The 22,474-nt window shown below is 39.8% G+C and overlaps 1 long non-coding RNA gene across 1 annotated transcript in view; it reads left to right on the top strand.

The window, feature by feature from the left end:
* The window catches only part of LOC112673351 (uncharacterized), a 64,755-nt gene extending 45,968 nt beyond the window's left edge, over positions 1–18,787 (top strand). Inside the window, exons 7-9 of the long non-coding RNA XR_007405449.1 lie at positions 4,183–4,251; positions 9,161–9,271; positions 18,768–18,787. This is a non-coding gene — a long non-coding RNA (uncharacterized LOC112673351). The remainder of the gene's footprint in view (positions 1–4,182; positions 4,252–9,160; positions 9,272–18,767) is intronic.
* Positions 18,788–22,474: the final 3,687 nt, after the last annotated feature.

Below are 22,474 nucleotides of genomic sequence, written 5' to 3'. Positions count from 1 at the left end.
GAACTTGAGGTGTGTGAGATAAGGGCATGTGGAAGGGCAGTAAGAGATGGAATCATCTGGCTCCAAATTTTGCACTATGAAGACAGACTAGCTTACACCACTTTCTGAATTTTGTACCCAAACAGCAAAGCAAACACAGCAGATTCCCTGCACACACAGTGAGATTCTAGGATTTCCTTTCTCACACACATACTGGGTTTGCTATATTAAAAGTTGCTCTTCTGTCTACTGAGAGGTGGGATCTAAGGCCCCTCCTCTTGAACCTGCACTTGACCAATAGAATACAGTGGAACTGATGCTCTGCAATTTCTGTGGCTGGTCATAAGAAGCCCTGCAGCCTCCTTCTGGGCTCTGGAACACTGTGTTAAAGACAGTTCACTCTCAGGCAAGCCAGCCGCCACAATCAAAGTTGAACAGCCTTGAGACAATCATGCTGTGAGGAGCCCACACCTGGGAAGGGTGTGACACTGTGAGGGAAGAAATTATCCTGGGAGTGGGTCCTCTAGCCCAAGCCACCCTGGTGGTCAGAGGCAAATCGTCCAACTGACAAAATCATTAGAAAAATAAAATGGTTATCTTAAACCACTAGGTCTGAGGTTGTTCTTGCACAGCAATAAAGTACTGGGACACACTGTGTTCAGGGCAAATTCTGAGCAAAATTTTGAGCAAAATTTGCTCTGAGCATCCCATATGAATGTTTTTTTCTCTCCTTTCTCCATTTTAACTCAGCCCCAGCTTAGCACACGGGCTCCTTTATTAAAGAATGATCCCTCCATGGCTGGCTTGGAAACTGGGGCACCTGTGAGGGAAATGGATCTGTCTTCTATTCATGACCTTGCCCTCGCCTGTGAATCTAGGGTCTTGCTCACTATTGGAACTGATAGAGGGTCCAGACCACTTTGTTATGCTCACTGGATGCCACTCTAGCACCAAAGAAGAGCATTAAAAAATGTCTTAAATAAAGTCTGTCAATCAAAACTGCCCTTAACAGCTACAGGGAAAAGAACTCTTGTCCTTGCCTCCCTTGAGCCAAAGAAAGCTACAGAAGCAACTTGAAGCTCATGTCCTTCTGGTGTTGAATCTGTTTCTTCTCTAAACAAGGCATATAAGATCTGAATCTTACCTCTGTGCCCTAACACTATGAATTCTATAAACTTGCTAAATGGGTGATGGAAACTTGTTACCATCTTGCTACTAGAAGAATCAGCCATTGTGGTCCTCAGCAGAGGGCAGAAAAAAGGTGCCAAAGACTGACTTTGATTTATGCTTTTCTCTAGGCTTCACCATGGCAACGAGGACATAACACAGCTATAAAATTGAGGAAGTATTATTTGTTTTAATTCCTGACTTTATTTGTGATTCAGTAATGTTGCTGGTCACGCTGTATGGATTTAAGATATTTTGGCTTTCCACACTCAACAGTACTTAGCTGTCCACACCCCCTGTTATGGACTGGTTTGAGCCTCTCCCCTTAAATATTTATTGAAGTCTTAACCCCTAAGCCAATTGTTTTAGGAGATGGGGTCTTTAGGGACATAATTAAGATTAAATGAGGTCATGAGAGTGGGACACTAATCCAATGGAACTATTCCTTAAAAGAAGAGGAAGGGTCACCAGAGATCTCTCTCTGCATGTGTACAGAGGAAAGACATGAGGACACAGTAAGAAGGCGGCTTTCTACAAGCTAGGAGAAAAGGTTTCACTGACACCAATCCTGATAGCATCTTGGACTTGAACTTCTAGCCTCTGGAACTGTGCAAAATAAATTTCTGTTCTTCAATCCACCTAGTCTGTCGTATTTTCTTTCTTTTTTTTAAATTTATTTTTTATTGGTGTTCAATTTACCAACATACAGAATAACCCCAGTGCCCGTCACCCATTAACTCCCCCCCGCCCTCCTCCCCTTCTACCACCCCTAGTTCGTTTCCCAGAGTTAGCAGTCTTTACATTATGTCTCCCTTTCTGATATTTCCCACACATTTCTTCTCCCTTCCCTTATATTCCCTTTCACTATTATTTATATTCCCCAAATGAATGAGAACATATAATGTTTGTCCTTCTCTGACTGACTTACTTCACTCAGCATAGTACCCTCCAGTTCCATCCACGTTGAAGCAAATAGTGGGTATTTGTCATTTCTAATAGCTGAGTAATATTCCATTGTATACATAAACCACATCTTCTTTATCCATTCATCTTTCGATGGACACCGAGGCTCCTTCCACAGTTTGGCTATTGTGGCCATTGCTGCTAGAAACATCGGGGTGCAGGTGTCCCGGCGTTTCATTGCATCTGAATCTCTGGGGTAAATCCCCAGCAGGGCAATTGCTGGGTCGTAGAGCAGTTCTATTTTTAACTCTTTGAGGACCCTCCACACAGTTTTCCAGAGTGGCTGCACCAGTTCACATTCCCACCAACAGTGCAAGAGGGTTCCCCTTTCTCCACATCCTGTCCAACATTTGTTGTTTCCTGCCTTGTTAATTTTCCCCATTCTCACTGGTGTGAGGTGGTATCTCATTGTGGTTTTGATTTGTATTTCCCTGATGGCAAGTGATGCAGAGCATTTTCTCATGTGCGTGTTGGCCATGTCTATGTCTTCCTCTGTGAGATTTCTCTTCATGTCTTTTGCCCATTTCATGATTGGATTGTTTGTTTCTTGGGGTTAAGTTTATCCTAGAGAAGAACACAGGCAACACCCTTTTTGAACTCGGCCACAGTAACTTCTTGCAAGATACATCCACGAAGGCAAAAGAAACAAAAGCAAAAATGAACTATTGGGACTTCATCAAGATAAGAAGCTTTTGCACAGCAAAGGATACAGTCAACAAAACTAAAAGACAACTTACAGAATGGGAGAAGATATTTGCAAACGACGTATCAGATAAAGGGCTAGTTTCCAAGGTCTGTCGTATTTTCTTATGGCTGTGTCAGCAGACTAATACACCTCAATTCTGGTTTTTTTTTTTTTTTTTGGTTGTTGTTTGTTTTGTGGTTTGTTTGTTTGTTTGTTTTTTTTGTCAGATTTTATCCTCTTGGAGGGTCAGGGATGAGATGTTTATAAATTCAGTTTTGTCTCTTTTGCTATTTTGGGATCTTCTCTGAAAATATTTTCTTTCATGATTTTGCATGATGCTTGGGATCAAAATCTATATCTTTTAGAAAGAAAAATCAATTCGGTAGACTCGTGCAAAATAAGCATTTGGTGGAGTGGGGGGGTGCCTTCAAACATGAAAATATATGGGAATCCCAGATAATTTCAAGATCTTTCTTTCAACTAAGCTAGGAGCAGGCACATGATGTAGAGAAGCTCATTACTCACTGTAGAGCTGGTTTCTGTTATGTCTGGGCACTTGCAGATATTTGATTAATCATCCTTTCCTCCTAATGGTACCATCATTTCAGTGAGTTGTGGACATGTAGAATCTATAGCAGGAGAGTGAAGAGATCAGTACGCCCTACTATGTTATCTCCCCACGCTGTTTTTGAGATACATTGGGGCCAGAATGAACAATCAGCTATAGGATACTGAACAGGATGGTTTGAATCAAGGAAGGAAATGTTTGGAGACCGTTGTGTGATTTGCTTTATGGGGATATGTTTTTATGACTCAGGAGTGGCATCAAGAAGCTGAAAGACTAGTTAATTGCCATGGTGCTATGGATCTTGGCTGAATATTTGTTACTGCTAGCAGATGTGTGAGTGTGAAACTCAGGACAGCTGAGGTCATTAAATTACAACATCAGTGTTAGCGAAGAGGATGCTACCCACTCAATTGATTTTCCAGGACTTAGTAACCAGAATCAAGACATAGGACTGAATTCTAGTCATTTAATATTGCAATGATTTATTAAACTTTGTAAATATCAGCATGTAATTTTATTTAAAATACTGTAGGGCAGGCATGGGGTGAGCCACTAGGATATTCCTTTAAGAAAAAACTTGCTGACCAGCTGTGAGAAGAACAGATAGGAGGTAATCCTCAGCTGCAGTATTTTTGGAATGTGCCACTGCATTTGCACTGAGGCTTCACACTTTTCAGGCAGCCCCTGGTCAAAAAAGGAATATTCTAGGGTCTGGTTGTGTTTACTCAACACTGGAACTTCCTTGTATTTTCTCAAGACTCCCTACAAGCTGAGGCTTTTCTTACACAGTCCTCCTTTCTCCCTTTACTTTTTTCTCCAGATATGAGACCTGCATCATGATCTGAAGACTTTCCGTTCCTACTTCTTTGCTCCTCCCCATCATTTGCAGGTATTACCCCCAATAAACCTCTTGCACTTATAATCCTCCTTTGGCATTACTTCCCAAAGGACTCAATTGACATACACTGAATAGGGTAAAATGACTAATATTTCACTGCTTTCTTAATCTCCTATCTCAGGTCTGCCAAGGGCCAAGAGAACTATGGAGCAACCCAGAAATTCGGTTGGGGCTTTTGTTACTGTATTTGAGAACCAAAAAACAGACTTCTTTTTTTTTTTTTGTTTAACTTGATCTAACTCTCTAATTTTTAAAGAAACTAGGTTGTTCAAAATTTATTTTGCATCTAAAGTATTATCATGATTGTTTTTTTGTCTCTTCATAGTTATACGACCAAAGAACTCTCTAACTAGCTTTAACATAGCAATATTTTAAGCATAAATTTCATTATAAAGGAGCTTCACCATGGAAAGACTTATTAATCCTGTTATTGCTGTTTTTAGACCCTTGTCTAAACCAAAGCATCATTTGTGAATAAATTATGAGGTCTTTAGAACTCAGTGACAGAATTTGATGTCTTAGAAGTCTTATAGCCATCACATCTAACACCAAAGCAGGGGCATGGATGATTCATACTTCTTGCTCCATTGTGCAGCCTTCTTCTCTAAGGAAAGAGAAATCCTTGAGATGCAAGGAAGTTGAGCTCTAAACACTATCATCGGTGGCTGCTGCTTTGAGTAATGGCAGCAGCCACTCCTGGGAAATCAAAGACAGCATATCAACTTGCATTGTTGGGTTGACCATTAAATCAAAGGGGAAAATTGTGGGTGTATTAGGCCTTGAAGTTATCCAGGGCTTGATTATTATTAAGGGTTTGATCTGTGTCTTGTAGTCTTTTTAGCATCCAGAAAACCACACCATTTGCTAAGACGTTGAAAAAGAGAAGATAGTTAGGCATCTAAAATTACAATTAAGAATAATCAAGATACTTGACTATAGGAATCCTCTCTTGTTTAGGTGGATTGTAGAGAGTAATTTTGGACTGATGATCAGTCAATATTGCAACTGTTAACATGTGATTTAATATCTAAAGTTTGCACACAAGCTGATGGCTTCCATAGTTTCCCAAGACTAGATGGAAGTAAAACTCCTGGAATAAAAATCTTGTCTCTTTCTAGCTGTGTGATTCTGGACAAGTTAATGAACCTCTCTGAACCTCTGTTTTCTAATGAGTAAAGGCAGTGACCCTGGTATGAGCTCATAGAACTGCTGTGAGAAATATATGCTTCAAATAAACTTTGCACAAAGAATTTCAGACAGGAATAGCGGTAATAGTGGCAGTGAATGGAAAGCAAAAATGTATACAAAATATTGGGAAATTACTTGAAGCCTTATTACAGTACCCATTTTGTTTATTGAAACATTTTTTAAAACTGAAAATATAAGAAACTCTAGCCAGTCAAGTAATAAATGTTATTATAAATTCTGAATTAGTAGGATTAATTGAATATGGTAAATAGAGTACATTGAAAACCTTTAAGATGATCACTAAATTTACTTGAAGTATTTACTGTTGCCTTTGGTACATAATTGTGAATAAAGGTATGTTTCTCAAATATTTCTAAAGTAAATACGGTTAGCTCCATCCCCCTAAGCCTCAAGTGCATTAATAAATCTACTCAGTGTTGCTTTTTTTTTTAATTCTGAGAAGAAATTTTGAAGATCACATTGAAATAGAGCCAGATGGTCAGATGTGATTTCACATTAGGTGAATGTTCATAATTTACTTTATCCTGAAGCAACCACAAGAGCAGAAATCATGGTGAATGGCCTCCAAGAACATCAGATCCAAATAATCTCAGGGGTTTTATGTTCTGTCAAACATTTCATCAAATGGCATGAGAAACATATCTTTCATGTCCTTTTCATTTTTAAAACGGCTATATCTTTTACATTAGAGGAAAGTAGTTTTGATATGTGTTTTAAATTACTGCATATAATAACATTCTTTTCTAGAAATGTATCTTTTCCTTGTTTGAGCCAATGCGAAGGATTTTTTTTTATAAGTAGAGTTGATTCATTTAATTCTCTTTCAAATAAAACTTTTAAAATCTAAAATCACTTCAAAAAAAAAAAAAAAAAAAAAAAAAAAAAAAAAAAAATAAAATCACTTCTTCTATCTTAAATAAAACAAAGAAACAGTTATGATTTCAGGTGCCCATGACATTCTCAGTGTTTTCTACTGGATGGAATTTTTCAAAATTGATGAATAGGTAACATATAGTAGTCAAGATGATAACTAATCTGATTAAAAAAAAAGAAATGTGGGCTTGTGTAGCAGAAGAATTGGGAAATGTGTTATCTAAATATGTCATGGAATATATTGACTTTAATCTGTAACATATGTGAAGTTTAATCATTAAGCAATGAATTCTTTTTCTGAGGTTTGTATGGTGAATATCAATGAATATAATATTTTTTGACCTGAATGAAATGCCCGAGACCAATCTCTCAAGATTTAATTACGCACTTAAAAATCCCTAGGGTTTTTGCAGGAAGGCTTGAAGCCCATAGATCATGATCTTTGAGCATGATCTTGAATGTATTGGAAGGTGAGGCCAGTACTCAGGGCCAGCCCTATGTAGATTTTTGGAGTGGGCATTACCCACCCTCATTTACTGCTGCCCATTGCAGATCACACAAACCCAAGGTAACTTACTGCTTCCTGATGATGATGATAATTTTAAAAATAATAATAGAATAAAATACTAACATTAACTTTTAATTGATGAGTGTTTGTAAGCATCACGTGAAATATTTAAAATGAATGATTTCAAATTTCAATCTCCTTCTTTCTTCCTTCTTTCCTTCCTTCCTTCCTTCCTTCCTTCCTTCCTTCCTTCCTTCCTTCCTCCCTCCCTCCCTCCCTCCCTCCCTCTCTCTCTCTGTTTCTTTCTTTCTTTCTTTCTTTCTTTCTTTCTTTCTTTCTTCTTTCTTTCTTTCTTTCTTTCTTTCTTTCTTTCTTCTTTCCTTTCTTCTTATTACAACCTACTACAAGCCAGGCCCTGGCCAACTTCACAGCAGTCAATGAATCCCTCACAGAACTGATGCTATAGTGGAGTGGGGAAGCAGCCAGTAGCCCACAGAGAAATAAGCCATAACCCACTGTGAGTCTGGCACAGTGGTGGAACCAGACAAGGTCATGGAATAGGGAGAAGTGGAAGTGCAAGGTGGGTCTATCTTAGATAGAATAATCAGGAAAGGCTTTTCTAAGGAGATGCCATTAGATATAAGGCTGGAAGGACACAGAAAGAGCAACCCTGAGGGAATAGCAGGTGCCATTTCCTGAAGGAGACTGGAGCTTGCAGGTGTGAGCAAGATAGTTGAGTCCAGGGAGGCTGGAGGGTCATGTGTAGGAGAGATGGTGTGGCCAGGTAGAGCTCAGAACTTTGGATGTTCTTTAAAGAGGACTCATGGGATGCACTGAAGGATTGATAGCTGGGTGCTGACATGAGCTGACTTAGGGTTTTAAAAGATTCCTCCATCTGCAATCCAAGATGAAGAGCAGGGGAAGGAATGGCAATAGTGGGGAAACTTCTAATCAGAATAGCGCTGTAGTGCTGCCAACAATGATGGTGGTGGGAACAATGGGGCCGTACAGGAGATGGTGGACCATACATGGTTTGGAAGTTCAGCTGACTTGATTGGCAGGTGAAGTCAACACAACGGATGCCAGAAGAAAGTGTTTTAGCCTTAGCAATGTGGCCAGTGAATAGTATGTAAAATTTGGGTGAAGAAGGGATTTTAGGGATGAAGTACAGGGGATTTAGCTTAGACATATTAATTTTGAGATATTTGGACCTCTACTGTGAGATTTCAGGCTGCATATTAGATATGAGTCCACAATGCCTTATCCACAATTCAAGAACCCATAAATCTCCAAGAAATGAGAACTTCTTCATAACTCTTTGACAGCAGAATCTGACTAGAACCAACATGAGCCTCCTGACAGCCCTGGTTTATCCCCCTGAGAATGTTCATATATTCAAAGCAGTTATTGATATAGTTGATTACAGGGTGGTTACCTAGACCCCAGTGGGGATACAACATGCCCTGTTCAGCAGATTAATTTTCTAAGAGCCCTAAGGTTGAAACATCTTTGTGTCTCCCTGCCATGCCTCTGGATTTTGCATAGATCTGTGGATTTCTATAGAAGTCTGCAAGTCAGTGGTAATGGCAAACATTGAGATGCATGTTTCAATGTGGATCCCCAAGGGACAAGGATAAGGGGGATTTGGAAAAGTCATGATCACTTTCTTAAGTTTTCAGTGAGATTTTTAGCAAGAAAGACTTGACCCCTTGAAAACTCCAGCATGCCCTGAAAGATTGGTAGGAGGATGTAAGCTTTGCTTGGGATCTCTCTACAGAGTATCACCAGCCCTGGCAAACAGTCTATTAAGCTTAGTGCCTGTACTCTGATTTGGCAGGAGAAATCATGCCTTCCGATTCAATGATCCTGATTTTAATGGTTTGGCCTATCTCTTTGACCAGAGCTTTCAGGGACTGCTTTTTATGATATCTGGTTACTAATCCATGTCTTTCAACTGTCAACCAGTGAGACATTTTGGAAAGAAATTGAAACGATGTCACCAAGTTGGATAAATCATATGTGGTGTTTTTTTTCTAAATATGCTTCCCCACCCACACTTAGTATGTGCTAATTGTGGGGCAATTTGAAAATACATAAAAGACTACAAAGAATAAAATGAATATTGCTTACAGTCCCATGATGGAGAAAACCTTTGTGATGTTTTTGATATTTTCCTTACAGTTTTTGTCTTTAAATGTTGGCTCTGTATCTATGTATTTCTGTATTCACATAGCTGAAGTATTAGAGTATATTCGGGTTTGTGTTCTGTTTTTCTTTCAATATTCTCAGATTGTCATATTTCATTCTCAGGAAAGAAGCCTAAAAATAAAATGATGGTGCCGATCTGTTAGTTCACACTGAGAAATGGATAAGCAGGCCTCTCCTCCCTGAGCCAGCGCACACACGCTGCCAAGAAGCCCTGTGAGTACAGAAAAGACAGAATAGAACAGGAACACAAACATCATTTCACAATGGATCTTCTGGACCTACGCCTTCCTTAACTTTTTCTCTCCCTTGGCTTTGTTTCCTATCTTTCATGGTTTTTTTTGTGACTCTCTAAGTCATGTCTGACTCTACTTCTCATTTTTTACCTTAGGATAAATAGTTTGAAGTCAAAGACCTAGGTCATAGAACATGAACTTTTTGTTTGAATTTTTTCATTACAGCATCTTTCTCATGAAATGATATATTAGCATTATAACATTTGGAAAACATAGAAAAAGAACATGAAAAGATAAATCCAAAATATTCCTGTCACCCAGAGAAAATGGTCACTTCTGTGCCATGTATTGTCCCATCTGATTTTGTGTGCCTGCACTTCTGCTTCTTTTATTCATATTACTTACTGTTACATTGTTTTTTTCCCCTTTATCATTAGATATTATTTGAAAACATGATTTAATGGCCCTTGTTCTCCCAGCTCGTAATGTATTTGGCCATTTCTCTTCCATTGAGTCTATTGAACTGTTTTTTAACTTTTTGCTATTTCAAATACTACTACCATAAACATCCTCACATTGACTCTTTGAACCTCTTGTAGCCTCATCCCACAGTCAGGACTGAGGACACTGAATGAAACCAGGGACATGGAGATGGGCTTCTTTAGGTTGAGGTCAGCACACTTGTATCCGCTGGGCAATTGTAACTAAAGAGGTGCTTCTCTGGGTGGATGGATCTCAAAGACATGTTTCCCCTGAGAGGACTGATAATAAAACAATGCCCCCTTCTTAGGGCTGGCACAGCCTTGCCAGGCACACAGCCTGGCAGAACGTGGGCTAGATTTCTGGGCCCACCTTCCTGGCCAAATGCTTTTGTTGCACTAGACAATCTGTCCAGCCTTACCTAACTGCTGTGGTGCATGTGACTTTTTACCCAAAGGCACAGAGCTAGTAAGTAAATGGTAGAGCTGGTTGGGAGATCCAAAGTTGATCAATTCCAAATCTATTGTTCCTTTAACTATCTATAGCCACCCTCCTGACCAGATCAAGAAGCCAGCGATCTAGGGTTTCTGTACTTCTTTACGCGTGGTATTCATGACATGGCACCAGGATGTTCATAGTACCTTTAGTTTTTGGAAAAGCAGTCACCGCAGGATTACCTAACATTCCATTCAGGCAATCACCTGTATTGTCTGGCTTTCTAAATTCCCCCAAACTTTGTAAAATAAAGTGCCTGAATTTATGGACTCAAGTTAAACACACACACACACACACACACACACACACACCAAAAAACAACTAAACTAACTGTGGTCTTTAGGATTCTTGGAAAATGTCCCCTTCACTAATTCAACTGGAAACAGCACATATTTTGAACACGATCTTAGCATTCACAATACATAGAGTAACTCAATTACTGGAGGGATCACTACAGTTTCTGACATTCCACCAGGATGTTCCAGAATCTTATCTCAACCTTGTCATGGTTTTCCTTGCAGAATTTGGAAAGTAACTTCTACCCACAGGCAGATCGAGGATGAGAAAATGACAGTGCAGTGAGAACTGAAGACTTAATGTGTCCATTTTATGTCTTTAAACCAATCCTCTCTGTTGCATATTTTGACACATGGTTTTTAGATATACATTCATCAGTCTTTGCAAAGTTGGAAGTTGATTCAAAGCCAGATGTTCAGAAATAGAATGCCAAGGCAATTGTAATTTTCTATCCTTTAATTTTTGTACAGTAACTTCATTGTAAAAATTGTTCTAGCCTGATGGGTATCATTGAAAACCAGGCAAAAAGCATGGGTCCAGGAGAGAATCCCTCAGATTATTTATTAAACAGGCGTACGCAGTACTAAAACAAACATTCCTTCGGGTCTGGCACTGGTGTTAGGTGGACTTCCTCTGCATTCTCTTTGAACTTTTTACTTCAAAATAATTTCAGGCTTAAAGAAAGGTTGAGAAAACAGGGCAAAGAACGCTCCTGTATCTTCACCAGTATTTTCAAAATTTTGACACATTTCCTATAGTGTTCTCTATCTCTCTTCAGTGCATACTTTCTAAAACCAGGAATGTTCTTGCAGGTAACCATGATATAATATCAAAATTGGGAAAATAATGTGCCTATAATGCTATTATTTAATCCCTTATCCTTATTTTAATTTCACCTGGAGGACACGACCCCAATCAGGGAGTAAAGTTAACATCACCCACCACGGGGCCAGTTGACCACCTTAATCTGTAATGTGATGTCCTGAGAGGGACACAACGTCACATCTGTGATGTTCCTTCAAGAATGCATCAGCTGTATCTCTTCTTAGGGAAACAGACCCACGGTGAGGTCTGGACAGGACTCCTCACAAGTGCCAGCGTCACCAATACAAAACAAGTAGCCACTTCCACAAAGACATAAGGGACAAGTTGTTCCAAAGGAACAGCCACAGCAGCTCTATCATTAGGAATTGTTGGAGCAGATGATTAACCAAATGATCAACAACTGGATGGGGTCCCAGGAAATCAATCCTCACTCATTCTTAAGGAACTGAACTGGCACTTAGCACAAACACGCGCACACTGGCCCCCGTGGGGCGGCGCAGACGGCCCGACGAGCCTGTAGACAGTCCCACGTAAGCAGTCAGCCCCAGGGTCAGGCCGGCGGGTTAGCCCCAGGGTCAGGCCGGCGGGGACCCCCGCCCTGGAGCTGGAGAAGCCCGGGACAGCGCGTGCCCAGGACAGCACGCAGCTCAGGCCGCAGGGCCTCCCTGTTCCCATCCCCGCGCTCTGGGAATGAGCAGATTTGTCCAGCGCAATAACCAGGAGATTTAGGGGCATTTATAGAGCACTTGGCGAGATTTTCATTACATGTTCTTTATATTATATAATTATGATAAGAAAAATAAAATACGACCCTTTTAGGGAAATATTAAACATAGATTTAGTATAAACCTTCTACATGAAGGTTTATACTCCCACCGCCCTCCCCCAACTCTTTAATGAGAAACTTGAACTTGCCCCTGTGATCTGACTTTGTCAGGTTTTATGCTTGATAGGGCTTTATGAAATTCCTCCTCCACCTCAGAACCAGGTTTCTTGGGTCTGAAGCTTATACAGTTTCAGAGACTGGGGAGACTTTAGGAGAATAGAAAATAGCAAATAGCAAACCAGGTAGGAAAGTTAGTATTTACTTAGAATGAGAAAAGTCATAATAAATCACTGGAGGCTTATAGATAGAGGCCTGCATCAGAACTGCTCATATGGAAAGCTTTCTGCTTGATATCTGGCTTCCCCTCCCAACCTAGAATATTCTATAACTCCCAGCAACCCTGCCAGCACTCATAGGGTCTGGTGAAAGCAAGGCACTCTGGACCTCAAACCTGATCAGCTCCACAATAATCACACCATTCTATAATCACCGTAACGGAGACCATTTGTTGACTCAAGTAGGTAACATACAATGGCCATTGGACTTCCATTCAAAAATGAACAACAGTTGAAATATTAGACTCAAAAGCTCCTGCTTTTCTTTAATGGAGAAATGAACTATTATAGTTTCTTATGATAAGGAGTATGGATTTCCAATCCACTCAATTTCTATGTATCAGGCAAGGACTTTGAAAGAGTAACAAGGCTCTATTTTGTAGGACACACATGTCTAGTTATAGCAGGCACCCTGCAGCTGGTTTGGATCAGAAGGGTACTTCAGCCACTTGGTTTCTGATGTACTAGAGCTGAAGTGATACTAGAGAGGACGCTCCAAGACCTCCCCACTCCCAGCTACCTGGGCTGCACTTCCAGCCCCAAGGCCTCCTAGGGCACGGCAACACAGCCTCTCCCACAGCTGCCCCTGTCCTGCACTCAACCTGCACAAGTACCCGGCAGGTGAATGGGCATAGACTTGGCTCTAGCAAGGATGCCATTCATCACGAGGGACTCCAAGGTAAACCAAATCCTACTTTCCTAATCCTCTGTCCTACAAGCCCTAATCAGGCTGCTTTGGGGTCAGATCCAACCAGCCACACTGTCAGTGGAGGGTATAGAAGCACAGCTGGTTTCCTCACACAGGCAGTGGGCAGGTCTGCTCTAGTGGTCAGGGTGCTCCGTGGTCACAGAAGCTTAGGTCAAAATCACAGATAATGTACATGAAAGGGGTTTTAAAAATGGTCAGTTAGTCTCAGACAGATTTCTGGTCAAGCTTCCTGGAGTAGAAACTCTAAGAACAATGCCTCTGATGTGGAGAAAAAGTCAGAGGAGCAGCAACAGAGCAAAAGAAAGAAGCTTTACACAGATGGCCAAACTCTGACAGGGAAAGAGAGATGATATTTTCCAGCAGTTTTCAACCCTCTGTTGCAGTATGGCATAGAGGACAGTATGTGACTGAGGGCAAGTATCTGCCAGTTGGGCAAATCACTTTGGTAAGTCTGTTGCATCATTTGTAGAACCAGCTTCACAAGATTCCCATCTCAGCCATTATGAAGATCAAATGTGAGGCTTTCTTTGTAAATGACTGGGGAAGGTTTGTGTTTATTTTTCTCTTTATGTGACTGTAGAAATGTCTGATGTTCAAGTTCACCTATAGTAGACCATTGATAAAAGCCACACATTTTTATTATCACAACTCATTTAATCTCAGAAATAAACACATACACCCGCTGAATCCCTTGAGAAGAGCTGAGAGAATAGTGTTCTGTCTCCACCTCTCCATTGTGGTGATGGAGGTTTTCACACAGGTTTACCTGAGCATCCAAACCAGACTAAAAGGAAGGAAAAGTTACAAAAATACCACATAGTTGCAGCCTTAAGCAACACTGTAAGGATGAGAAAATATTTGTAGAGAGGATGGTTGAGCCCCTCAGAGATTAATGGCACCTATCTGTCTCTGTATTATTTTATTTTATTTGATATGCATCTACTGTAGCACTAGCTGGGGGAGTCACTTTTCCTTTTCCCTAATCTTCCTGGATTTCCATCCAGCTCCTGCCCTGGAGGCCCCCCTACCCCACCCCACCCCCAAACCACATGCCCAAAATGGCTCCTCAATTTGCAGTTCCCAAGGGGGTATCTCAGAGCTCGGTTCTCATTTCTTCCCATGTCAGCCTGGATTTATACAGCCTTCCTGCAGGGTTTCCTGCTCCATGCTGCTGCAGAGTATTCACAAACTTGCCACAGTTTAATGGCCAAACCTCATATTTAAAATATTATAGATACAAAGAGAGGAATAAATAATTCTCAGTAATGGGCCATTGAGGCCTGGCGGTGGTGTCAGCCTGAAGCTGTGGACAGTTGAAGTCTCAGGTCTTGGCAGTGGAACATAAAGAGTAGCGTGGCTTTGCTTGGGGAAAGCCTGTTTGTGACTCTCCTGCTTCTTTTGGGTCTGGGGTGAAGAAGACCCTCAGAAAGAATTTTGGTTAGAAACCTGAAGCCAACAAGCAGTCATGGCCTCCCAAGATCATTCCCTTTGCCAAAGGTGAAGTGAAAGTGCAGGAACTCCACATTTTTGGGAAACTTTGTTCCAATATGTTCACTGATCACCACCTAAAATGAAATAACAAACAGTTTCCTCCTTCCCTGTCAATGTCTCGAGTATTTATTAGTCATTTAGCTGGGTTTCCAAATTGTCATGTTATAGTAAACCAAACACCAATGGGAATAAAAAGTGTGTTAAAAATAAGAATTTTAGGGATCCCTGGGTGGCTCAGCGGTTGAGCATCTGCCTTCAGCTCAGGGCGTGATCCCGGAGTCCTGGGATCGAGTCCCACATCAGGCTTCCTGCATGGAGCCTGCCTCTCCCTCTGCCTTTTTTCTCTGCCTCTCTCTCTGGATCTCTAATGAATAAATAAATAAAATCTTTTTAAAAAATGAGAATTTTAAAAAATAAGTTTTTTTAATTGAGGGGAAAAAACACACAAATGAAAATAGAAAACAAGCTTATTGTGAATCAAATATAAATTTTGTCTAGATAGATTAGGTATTTTCTTTCAATTCCTAAATCCTTTTTTTCAAAGATTTTATTTATTCATTTATTTGACAGAAAATGAGAGAGAGAGAGAGAGAGAGAGAGAGAGAGGGAGGGGGAGAGAGGAAGAAAGAGAAAGAGAGAGATAGAGCATAAGCAGGCAGAGAGGCAGGCAGAGGGAGAGAAAGAGGGGGAAGCAGGCTTCCCAGGACCATGACCTGAGCCGAAGTGGATGCTTAACCCATTGAGCCACCGAGGTGTCCCTAAGTCCTATTGATGTATATTCATTTAATATCTATGATATAATTTGTAGCAGGAGTGTGTGTATATGCATTGTTAGAACAGGAAAAAATAATATACCGAATGTAAACAGAATGAAATGATTTTTCTTAATTTTTTGAAGTAATTTTTTGGTACTAGCTCTCCTGCAACAATTTCCATCTGCAACTTTATCTTTAGAAGTTTTAATTAGTTTTTAATTTCACCACTTGATTTTGATGAATGCTGTTGGCAGTGGATTCAGATGGCAAGGGACAGGTTTAATCAATTGCAAGTGGCTCCTATAACCTTTGGTTTGGGAAGTAAATAGGAGGAGAGCAGAAACTCAGTGGCACATTCTCTTCTCTTTCAAACATATGTTCTTATTTAATAAATTCTCTCTCAAATAAAATAAGCCTATAGTTATTGGCGGTCAGTTTCATGTAATAGGAGCTACTACAGTTTCCCATTTAAAAAAAAATAACAAGACTGCAATAAAACAAGCAGTGAGTCACTTTATTGGGTATGAAGTAATAAACCAGTGGTTATAATGATAACTTCTATGACGTGCTTTAGAGGAAAACAACCTTGATTGTTTTGTTCAGTTGGAGGTAGGACTTCTTAGCTTCGTGGCACAGAAAACCGGTAGGTGATCAGATTCCGTCACTGTGCTGTGTTCTCACAGCTACTGGAAGTCTTGGCTCTCAGCAATTATCACAGCCATAATCAATTCATAATGAAGTGTGTCATGTGTTGCTTAATGTCTCAGTCTTTCATAAAACTCTGCATCGGGGCAAGAACTACTGGGCTTCAGTAGCTGAATTCCTGTGTGCATGCATGAATGATTGGCATCCACGGGTGGGAGAAAGACAAAGAGAATGGGGGAAGGAAATGGAAAGAAAGAAGAAAGGAAAAGACAGAGAAGGCAGCTGAAAAAGAATGGAAGAAAGGAATGATAAAGACAAGAAAGGAGAAAAAGGAAAGAAAGAAAAAAAAGAGAAGAAAGAAAGGTCTTATTTATTCGAAACCTACCATCTGGAGATTGTGTCAAGCTTAGTTTACTCTTCACAAGATCTATATCAAATAGGTATTTCTAGCCGTGCTTATCTGTTAAAAGCAAGCAAACCATAGCACTGGTAAAGGGTTCCCAGCGCCTGCTTCCCAAGCTCCCTCTGCTGCACCTTGCCGCCAGCCTCCCACAGCCTCCCAGGACGCAGAGGCAGTAAATGAGAGCAAAGGCATTTCAACCATCAAGTGCTGCTGAGTGCTGGGTGCTCGGACACACCTCATCCCTGCAAGTTCACACGGTTGGGAACCCACAGGGTGACCCATCCCGGGTACCAGAGATGAAGCCAGAACGTCATTACTCCTGGCAGGAACCATACTTTGCGGACAACCTGAGAACTGTGGCTGGACATGGGTTCTAGTCCCCTGGAAATGATATTGAACGCCCGGGGAAATTCTCTTAAAGAAGCAATAATTCTCGGCTGGATATTAACCAGGTCTATGACATACAGAGCTGCCACGTCATCTTCTCATTTCGCTCGCTCTAACCCTGCAGAACGTTTCTAATACAGCAAGGGTGTTTGGTGAAATACGACTTTCTGATTGAGTGAATGCCTGCAGGCCCCGTGATAAACAGCAGTTCAAGCACGCTGTGGCTTTTAATGAGGGACAAGTGCCAAAGCCTGCAGATGAGTTTGTAGCATGCATGCCTTTGTTTGCAACTCCTTTCCCCTCCCCTGCCCTCCAACCCGATTATCTGTTTATTTTTCTTCACATCTATGATCGGTAGCTTTTCTATAGCGAACTTCAGTGTTTTTACCTGCCTTGTAATCATTCTGTTTTTTTCTCTGTCTCCTTGCTCTCAGATGCCAGGTTATTTTTGACTCCAAGGCAGTTTTATAGAAAAGAAGTTTTAAAGAAACATTTACTGTGTGGCAGGATTGGTGTAAGCCCATTGGCATGGAATAGTTGGAAGTCTATACACCTTATCGCTTTGGTCTCTCCCTTCTTTTTATTATCCTTTTTTGGTTTCTATTACTAACATATTTCATTTTCTTCCAGTGTATTTTTCCAGTACTAAAGCTATGCTTTTTTTAGGTCTACCTAGAAAATTTTCAGTTACATCATTTGCACAAATATGTTGATGTTAACATTGAAAAACCTCTTTGCTTGCAGTTGTATATTTTATTTGGCTAAAAATGGCTCATGTCTAATACATTACATGTCCTTTGGTGATACTATTTAAGCGAGAAATTCCAAAACTCACAAATACCGAATAGCCAAAAGCTCCAAAGCTGTGCATGAACACTAAACATGCCATATATCTCCTCCTTTTCCAAACAGAAATAGATTTCTCTCTGATTTGTTTGATAAATTTGACCCAAGATTTCCATTTGGAGTTATTGGAGTTCCTACTGTTTTTCTGTGTGTTGGTGGGCCAAGGCCTAATCACCCCGAAGCCCCACGGAGGCCATAAATTATAGCGATGAGGTGAAGCTTTGTATTCCTTCAACTACAGAAGAAGGGCCATTTTGCTGCAGCCTATTTTGACAGGCATGAATTTAATTCATTGTTTTATGACAGATGGGAAAAGTGTACATGCTCATAGTACTGATTTATGGTCATTTGGGTCTGGAGGATTCTATAATTTGCAACTAATGTGAAAACAGATGGATAGGCAGACACCAAAGGTTAGGCTGACCCGTGGGTTCTCTCCCCTGGTTACAAATGGCGTCCATATGCGTCCAACCTCTCTGGGTGAGGTCTTCGCCGGGAGGACCAGACTCTGTAGAGCCCGCTGCACTTCTTTTTTCTTTTCCTGAGTAAGTCAGTGAAAGTGAAATTTGGGGAACGTTTCTAAGCCTCAGTATTTCAAGAGTCCTTAGGTGCCTTCAGAACCTGTGGGATTCTTCTTTTTCTTTTGTTTCTTTTCAAATTAAAAGGCACTTGCCTAAGGTGTACACAATAGGTTCATTATTATCCAAACAAATAATACCATCTAAAGGCTTCAGTGGCTGTTTTCATTCCAATTGACAAATTTATTTTAATAGAATGATTGATTGAAAACCAGCAGTTGGGGAGTTTCAAAGGAAATACCTTGAGCTGGGTCCGGGTGTGTATTTTTGTGAGAAATGAGTTTGGGCTTAGATAAATGAATTTCTACTTTACAAATGATTTTTCGTTTTTAGAAAATAAGTGGATTATCAAGAGGAATTGCTAGGTTGATGCTAAAAGTATTTAATGCATTTTTGACTATTAGATGATTTCGCCAAAGAAGAAACAACAATGATTGTATCTCTTTTTTTGAAGAAAGAAAGAAATTTTAGACCTTCAGTAACAAGGTAAATCCATAGTTAATTTCTGTTGAATTGGTACTAGTAATCCAAAGCTGTAATGTTAAGAAATTGTTATTTTGTTATTGATTACCATCTTCAATCAGAATAACATTATTATTAACTTCATTTTTATAATATTTCAATATTAAAACTAAACAGGTTATTAATTTTAGTTCTGAAGATGGAATAAAGTTATGTTTAATTCCATTTCATTTTGAAAATTGGAAATGTAGATTTCCATTCCCTAAACCAAGAATACAAAATTCAGGTATGATTAAGGACTGGTTTAGTCTCGATGAAATCAACATTTTGGCAATAAAAGCCAGAAGACATAATGTTTTACAGTGTTAAAATATTGCTTTGTTTTATTCTGATTTAAAGCTACATGTTACACCAGTGCAAGGGCTGCTCCTGAGGTTTAACCAACACAAAACTATCTGTTGGTTCAATTAACAGGACATTGGCAACTTCGCAGGGCTCCGTGAAGATAGCAGTATTAACCTCACTTCACATACCCACTTTTGTACATTTACCCTGGGAAGGGGAAAATTTAACTCACTGGTAACTAATTTTAAGTGGCATCTAGAAAAAAATAAGCCAAGTAAACCAAATTAAGTGTTTTCTTACAGTTGTCTACTTAACCGTAGCTCCTCTTTAATCACTGAAAGAAAATCGTGTGCATGTACTTTTAAATGCTTCACTTACACAAGGACCTTCAGGCTGGGGCTGCCTATGTTAGACAGTAGCTACCACCATCTCATTGCTGGGTCAAATGTGGGTGGCCTCATCAGAAGATAACAAAAAGAATCATATGAAAGCCGGTGAGATAACAAAGTCCAATATCTGACCTTAAAAACTTTCTCCTGGTCCAAATGTTTCATATTTAGTAAACATTCAGATTATTGATATAAGAGCAGCCTAATTTACAATGTCACTTGATAACAAAACAGATACACACTGGGTATTATATGTAAGTGGTGGGTCATTAAATTCTACTCCTGAAAGTAATATTACGCTATGTTAACTAACGAGAATTCATTTTTACTTACTTATTTTTTTAAAGATTTTATTTATTTATTCATGAGAAACATAGAGAAAGGCAGAGACACAGGCAGAAGGAGAAGCAGGCTCCTGTGGGGACTCGATCCCTGGATCCTGGGATCATGACCTGAGAGTTAAAGGCAGATGCCCAACTGCTGAGCCACCCCAGTGCCCCAACTAACTAGAATTTAAATAAAAACTTGAAACATGAAAAAACAACAGGTAGGAGAGACATCTTTTTATTCTGTACTTTTTTAAATGGCTGTGGTAAATTTCACATATGTATTCATGTCAACTGCATGGATAGGGTCATATCTCAACCCCACCAGGGCTTGAGATATCTCACCTTGTTGACACATAACCTGTCCCTGTTCCCAACTATCGTGCACCACACCTGTCGCTGCCTGTGCTTCATTTTCATCCATCATCCAGAGCCCCATCTCCTCTCCAACCTCTTCAATTACTCAGCAGTATCAGTGCTAGGGATTGGACGATGATCAAGAGTTCCAGGACCCCTGCATTGTGGGGTACATGATCTCCCTGGAAGAATTTAGCTCTCCCTCTCCACGTTCCTCCAGTTCCCTAGGGCATATCTCTTCTAAGCACTTGCCCTCTCGGGAGGTTGGTTATTCTTATCTTTCTCTTTTATTAAGGACCTCACTTGATTATATTAACTTTGAAATCTATTACCTACTTCAGTGCCTGGGACAAATAGTTGTTCAATAAAAATTAATTGAAGGTTAAATATGTGAAAGAAAACTGAATTCAGCTCCATGATGATAGCAAACAGGCTTCATGAAGTAAAGTACAAGTAAATCCATAATATATACATACTAATAAAATGATTTCAGTAATAACTATATGCAAAGAAACCAATTTTATAATTATTTTTAAATTTTTTAAACTATTGCTTGCATTATTTTATTGCTCAAATAATGTGTATTTACATCCTTATTGGCAGCATTCCTGCAATTCATATAAAATAAAAGTCAACTTCTTTGGCTTCTTCCTCTCCCCATATATTTCTCCTGAGGGCACCAAAGTTACAGTTTATGAATAATCTTCCATACTTTCTCCTTTGTATTTACAAAAAGTTATATGGAATATATAGGTAAATCATTCTATCTTGGTTTATATATTTTTGTTTCTAATAAATAGATAGCGGACACTGGCAGTATGCCTGGGATTTTTCTGTGTTTAACATGGTTTACTCATTTGATGATCAGGACAACCTTACACAATAGGTACTGTCATTGCACTTGTCTTACAAATGAGAAAACCAAGGGCAGGGAAGTTAACCGACGTGCCCAAGGCAGTGAATGATGCAATGAGGGCAGGGAGGCAAGCAGTCTGCACCCGGAACCTATACTCTGAGACTGTGCCAAATGAATTATTTGCAGCATTTTTTCTCCACTTGATAATATGTCTTGGATTTTTTTTCTCCATGTCTTTACATATAGATGTAGATCATTTTAAAAATTACTAACTAGTAGTCTGTAACATGGGTGTATTCTAGTTTATTTTGCCATTCCCACATCCATGATGTGACTCCTGCCTTTTATTATTATAAATTTCAAACGAATATTCTTATATACTCTGTGCAATTGTGGCAATATTTCTGACTGACATACGTAAGTAAAATGCGAGGACAAGGGGAATGTGTACTATATTTCAATAGATGCTGCTAAATTATTATCCAAAAAGACTACAGTTACTTTCATTAGTTAACATTATCTTTTTTGTTAGTATTGTGAGTGTGAAGGATCTAAAAGAGATAGTTAATAGTTCTAATTTGCATTGCCCTAATTGTATCAGGTTTTTTATTTTGTTATTGATTTATAGAGATTCTTTATATATTATAGACACTGGATACTTTATATATTCTGGATACATGTGACATACATTATTAATATATTTCCTAATTCTGTTACTTTTCCCTAAACTGTCAACTCCTATTATTCCATTGCTCTAAACATTAATGGGAAAAAACACTTTCTGTGCTTTTTATGCAGCTTAAGAAGTTCTCTTCTACCAGACAGTTTGTTTGTTTGTTTGTTTGTTTATTTATTTTTAAAGATTTTATTTATTCAGGAGAGACAGAGAGAGAGAGAGAGAAGCAGAGATACAGGCAGAGAGAGAAGCAGGCTCCCTGCAGGGAGCCCAACATGGGACTCGATCCCAGGACTCCAGAATCAGGCCCCTGGTGGAAGGCAGATGCTTAACCACTGAGCCACCAGGCATCCCCAGACAGGTTTTTTTTTATATATATATTTTATTTATTTATTTATGAGAGACACACAGAGAGAGAGGCAGAGTCACAGGCAGAGGGAGAAGCAGGCTCCATGCAGAGAGCCCGATATGGGACTCGATCCTGGGACTCCATGATCATGCCCTGGGCCGAAGGCAGACGCTAAACCGCTGAGCCACCCAGGGATCCCCGCCAGACAGTTTTAATTAGACATTTTATTACAACACAATTACATTGATACTTGTTTTACTTTTTGTTTGCTTATTTACCTGCAGACATTCTTCTAGAATTTATTACTGTGCATACTCTTCCCAATACCAATTGTTGAGTAATTCTTCTGCC

Source organism: Canis lupus, chromosome 24 (assembly GCF_003254725.2).
Source record: "Canis lupus dingo isolate Sandy chromosome 24, ASM325472v2, whole genome shotgun sequence".
In the NCBI taxonomy this organism is placed as follows: domain Eukaryota; kingdom Metazoa; phylum Chordata; class Mammalia; order Carnivora; family Canidae; genus Canis; species Canis lupus.
Note: the sequence above shows the minus strand (reverse complement) of the source record. Positions and strands in the feature narration are given on the sequence as shown.